This window comes from Ahaetulla prasina, chromosome 10 (genome assembly GCF_028640845.1).
Source record: "Ahaetulla prasina isolate Xishuangbanna chromosome 10, ASM2864084v1, whole genome shotgun sequence".
Taxonomy (NCBI): Eukaryota; Metazoa; Chordata; class Lepidosauria; order Squamata; family Colubridae; genus Ahaetulla; species Ahaetulla prasina.
In genome coordinates, this window is record NC_080548.1 from 25,302,533 (window position 1) to 25,308,605 (window position 6,073).

The following is a 6,073-nucleotide window of genomic DNA, read 5'->3' on the forward strand; positions in this document are numbered from 1 at the left end:
CCGTTATCACCGGCAAGGGGATTGGAAGAGCCCTTTTCCCGTCCCGATCGGTCTGCAAGCTCTGGTGGGGAAAAAACAACAATTCAACCCCGATTCGTGAAAGATCTCCAAACTGGCTTAAACTGCAAGATATGCATTGCATTGCATTCATTGCATTGCATTGCATTGCATTGCATTGGCTGGGGATCATGGGAGCTGTAGTTTATTTATTTATTTATTTATTTATTTTGTCACAACATCATACAAAAAGATTATATAGTATATAACCATATAAACATATATAGGAAGAAGAAAAGAAAAACAATAGGACAGGAACGGTAGGCACGTTTGTGCGCTTATGCACGCCCCTTAGTTCAACTGCTCCTATAGAAAGTGCAATATAAAGAAGGTCTATGGGGCGGGGGTGGAGTAGGAGTGAGAATTTCAGCTTTGACGAAAATATTGCTGATTCTTAGATCTTTTTTATAGCTCTGTGTCCTTAAGTTGGGCAGATACAGAGGTGTTTTTTTTTTTATTAACTATGGTGTAAGTCAAGTACATAGCCTTTTCAGTAAATAACAGTGCTAGAAAGAAGAGGTTCTGGGTTCCTACCATCCATTTACAACTGGTTCCTATTCATTCATTTCACAGAACGTGACTAGGACGCTATTGAATGTAGAGTAGGCTAAACTTTACACCTTAGAACAGGGGTCTCCAACTTTGGCAACTTTATGACTTGTGGACTTCAACTCCCAGCTTTGCTGGCTGAGGAATTCTGGGGAGTTGAAGTCCACAAGTCATAAAGTTGCCAAGGTTGGAGACCCCTGCCTTAGAATGTTGTTAAGGTCTCTCTCTTATTTAAAAAAAAAAAGCTGATGGATGATCTCCAGAAGCCCTGCGGAAGTGCATGAAAAGGACAAATAGGATTTTGAGTTTGCTTACCTGGGTACAAACTCTGGCTTCTGTGTGGTTGACCTTCTGACTCAAAAGCTAGACCGGGGGTTTCAACCCAGGCAACTTTTAAGAGGTGTGGGCTCCCCAAAATTCCCTGCCAGAAGTCCCAAGCCACCGTTAGACGAAACTGTTTGGGACTGTGCAAAATGCAACCGAGGTTAAAATCTTAGGTTTGCCACACTGGGTTAGTGCACCCGCTACTCTTTTTCAACAGGTTGTATGAACCTAACCAGTCTCTTTTCAAACAGCCTGTGTTCGAACCTGTGTTCAACTCTGTTAAATGGCAACTACTTTTTTTCTCTCTAAAGAATGAGCAGGGATTCTTTGAAGGGAGGTTGTTGTTAGTTGCAAAGTTGTGTCCGACCCATCGCGACTCCCATAGACAACATTCCTCCAGGCCTTCCTGTCCTCTACCATCCCCTGGAGAGCATTTAAGCTCACGCCGACTGCTTCAGTGACTCCTTCCAGCCACCTCATTCTCTGCTGTCCCCTTCTTCTTTTGCCCTCAATTGCTCCTAGCATTAGGCTCTTCTCCAGTGAGTCCGTCCTTCTGAATAGAATAGGAATAGGAATAGGAATAGGAAAGGAATAGGAATAGGAATAGGAATAGGAATAGGAATAGGAATAGGAATAGGAATAGGAATAGGAATAGGAATAGGATAGAATAATAGAATAGGAATAGAATAGAATAGAATAGGAATAGGAATAGGAATAGGAATAGGAATAGAATAGAATAATAGAATAGGAATAGAATAGAATAGGAATAGGAAATAGAATAGAATAGAATAGGCCCAAGGTTGACTCAGCCTTCCATCCTTTATAAGGTAGGTAAAATGAGGACCCAAATTGTTGGGGGGGCAATAAGTTGACTTTGTAAATATACAAATAGAATGAGACTATTGCCTTATACACTGTAAGCCGCCCTGAGTCTTCGGAGAAGGGCGGGATATAAATGTAAATAAATAAATAAATAAAAAGAATAGAATAGAATAGAATAACAGAGTTGGAAGGGACTTTGGAGGTTTTCTAGTCCAACCCCTTCCTTAGGCAGGAAACCCTACACCACTTCAGACAAATGGTTATCCAACATCTTTAAAATTTTCAGTGTTGGAGCATTTACATTGGAAATTTTGAAGATGTTGGATAACCATTAGGTGGCCAAAGTATTTGACTGAAGGGTACATGCACAGTATGAATTCTAGGCCCAGCGTTTTTCCTAACTATATCTATCTACTTATGATACTCCTTTTCAGAGTAAATGCGGAGAAGAGAAGGAGTGCAAGAAATTGGATAGTATTATCAACACTTAACTGGTAGCAGCTTCTCGGGATTTGAAGCAGAAAGCTTTCCTCACCTAAACCGATCCTTCTTGAAGATACTTTTTGGAGGTTAAAAAAAGCTGCTCTTTTTTTTGGAAATTATAGGTAATCCTCAATTTACAAACAGAACTGAACCCAAAATTGATGTGGCTGAGTGAGAAATTCATTAAAAGTGAGTTTTGCCCCCATTTCATGACTTTTCTCGCCCGATTCGTTAAATGAATCACTGCAGTTCTTAAATTAGTAATAGGGTTGTTAAGTGAATCTGGTTTCCCCATTGACTTTGCTTGTCAGAAGATCGCAAAAGGGATCACATGATCCCTCAGGACACTGCAACCATCATAAATGTGAGTTAGTTGTTGAGCATCCGAATCACATGACCATGGGGATGCTGCCATGGTCGTAAGTACGGAAAACTGTCATAAATCGCTTTATTCAGTGCCGTTGTAACTTCAAACGGTCACTAAATGAACTGTTTTAAGTTGAAGAACACTCTTTTAATAGTGGGGCGCTGAGAAAGAGAAGAATAGTTTATACACCCTAAGTGACTAAGTTGTTTCAATTTCCTAATGTTATTTATTTGTTTTGGGGTTTTGTTGATGGTTAGAGTCTGCCGTTGTGTGTTTCCTGTGAAAGGGAAGGCAGGCAGATGACGTCTAGATGAATGGATGAGATTTTCGTCTTTGTAGACCAAAAAAAAAAAAGAAGAAGAAGAAGAAAATACGGTTTTTTTCCAACCTGTTGAAAGTCCTTTCCTTGACCATTGGTTTTGTGTTTCTCCTTTGTCCCACAGTCTTTGTGTCTCCTGGGGGCTTCAGAGTCACGCAGAAGGTCCTATGGCTGAGAACCAGCAGCTCGTCAGTGGTGAAGCCCCTGAGAAAAGGCTGATCCTGATGCCATCTGGGTCATCCTCCAAAGAAATGTCCACACCTGGAGCTTCTGAGCTGCATCTGAACTCCTTGGGACATGTGACACCCTCAAGCAATCTGTCCTCCTTAACAGTGCCCGTGCGCTTGGATGTCCTCTACTTCTTGCTCAGCAGTGCTGCCAAAGGAGCACAGAATGCCCTGGCTCCCCTACCTATTCAGAGTGGGCAGGCATCTGTCTCTGCCTGTCATGGTCCTGGTGCTTTACAGGCAAGGAGCTGCTGTAACAGCTGCCAACCCGCCTGTCCTAAGGCTTCTGGTAGTGCTCCTTATGCTTGGCACTCTAGTGCCCCTGAGACAGTTTATAGAAGCTGTCATTCTCACAGCCGATCGAGCACTGGAATCCCAGATAGACAAAACAACCAACAGGTCAGGGTTGCCCAATGGGATGATGGGAAGAACTGGTCTGGATCCTCTCAAGCAGATCCGGCAAGGGGATGGAAACGATCCCAATCCCCTTTGGGATGGAAGGAGAGGCAGAGAGATGACGGCGGGAGGTATCGGCAAGGAGACAACTGGCAAGGGAAGGAGGGAAATTTCAGGAAGTCTTGGAGCAACCACAGGGAAAACCTGACTGAGTCAACTCCTTGGTCTTCGGACTCGCCGCATAGAAAAAGGGAAGGCGCATCACCCTTTGGAGAACCTTCTCTGAACATTAAGAAGCAGCGAGATGGAAATTGTTGGCAAGAGATGCGCGGTGTCCCCAAAGGCCAAAGTTACTCGACCCGTGCCCAGATTGACTGGCCAAAGTACCGAGGGCCGCATGAATCTGCCAGCTTCGTGGATAATACAACAACTGTTGAGAGGACCACTACAACTGGCCAGGATAAAAGCGAAGATTGGGAGGCAGAATATAAGAGTACCCAAGAAACTGCCAGTGCTCCTGAGCGTTTTTCCAGTTCTTCCCTTCAGAACAAAGAAATGAATACTGACGAAGCAGGAGGTAGTCATGATGTAGAAGGTGTTCCATCTACGGATCTACCCAAACAGAAACTGGAGATCTCTCCTCTTCCCAAGTCCCTTTGCCAAGACCAGGCGGCTACATCTACTGAGATGGAACCCACCGCATCTGACTCAGATTGGAAGAAGAATGGCAGGTTTGCCCATTATCTTCAGAGCCTTTATTCTGATGTCCCGGAGAAGTCAAGTTCTGAGTGTTCTACAGATCTGACCATTGATACAGATCCAGAGAAATCCAGACCAGAAGAGGAAGAGGCCATAGAGAGTGTACCTGATGGAGATTCAAAACCTTTGGAGTAGAAGATTATGGCTGGGAGATTAGCTGGGAGGAGAAAAGGAGGATACTGTGTAGTTTACAGATTTGGGAATCTTAAGAGGAGATTTCTCCAAAAGTTTCCATCTCTGGAATTCCGGAGCTGTTTAATAGGTTAAGATAGATGTTTGACTCCAGTGTAGGTAGGTTGTGATTATTATGTCTTGTTTTACAGATTATTCACAACCTCTGTTGTCCTTTAGTCATGAAACAAGGGTTCTTCTGACATAATCAGATACACCTGCTATCCCTTCCAAAATAGGCTAGATCAGGGGTCTCCAACCTTGGCAACTTTAAGCCTGGCGGACTTCAGCTCCCAGAATTCCCCAGCCATCTGCTGGGGAATTCCAGGGGTTGAAGTCCTCCAGGCTTAAAGTTGCCAAGGTTGGAGACCCCTGGGCTAGATTATCCAGTAAATAACCAGTCCTCAGCCAGCCACCTTGCTATTTGAAGAGAATGGAAAAAGCAATGGAGAATTGCATTAGTGACATCGTTTATTCTTAGCCTTGGTTACTCTTAAGATAGATCACCAATGGAAAGCTACTTCAGATTGTGTTAACTGTCACCGCTTGGATTTTTCATTTGGCAGTTTGTTTACAATGGAAGCATCCTACTGTCTCCATGCAGTCACCCACATCCATAGGGAACTTCTACAAAATGTTCATTGTGGGTTCTGTAGAAAGGATACGTGACTTTTAAACTATACTCTTGTCTGGTTTGAACCCAAAGATTAACGCATATTACATCTTAAGCACAGAAGCCTGAAACCATCACGCAAATCTCAGGAGACAGACAACATCATTTCAAAGACGATTATCATTTTACTGCATGGGAGAAATGGTTAGCAAAGGCCATCCATATGGTTTTTTTTCTTTTGCACACAGAGATAAATATGTTATTTTAATAACAATGGCTGTCAAGTACAGAGGTCTTCAAACTTGGCAGCTTTAAGACTTGTGGACTTCAACTCCCAGAATTCTGAAAGTTGAAGTCCACAAGTCTTAAAGCTGCCAAGTTTGAAGACCTCTGGTCTAGTATATCTAAATGCATTAATCTTGCTGTTTTAAGTGTTCATGACTGTTAAACACTGAGTTTGTTTACAAAGCTTTAAAAACTTTTTGGTATATCTTATGTGGTTTTAAAACCCAAGAAAAGCATCTGTGGTGATTTGAAATACTTCATAGCAAAATATTTTTGTTTTTCCCTCTGGGGGAAGGTGGGAATTTGTGTTTTTCTGATAACTTGTCACTTGTTGCAATAAAGTTGGCATTGTGTTAGCAAGATGGGCTGTTCTCTTTAATATACAGGGCGTGGGCACATTTACTTAAACTTGAGTAGAGTTGTCATGGTGGGCATTTGAAGAAAGCCAATAAAATTAGTTATTCAATTTTATTTACCTAATTTTATTTATCCAAACAACCTAGCATGATCAAAGCAGTATGAATGAAAGAGGGCCTCCAGGCAATCTCAAATAAGAGATCATCTCCCTATCTAATAGCACAGTATTTTATTTTTATGAGATCGTTTCTCTTTGCATAGCTACAGTTTATTTCAATTGTAGATACCTAAAAACAATTAAAAGCCCAAAGATTAGATAGATGATAGCACAAGATATAAAGAGA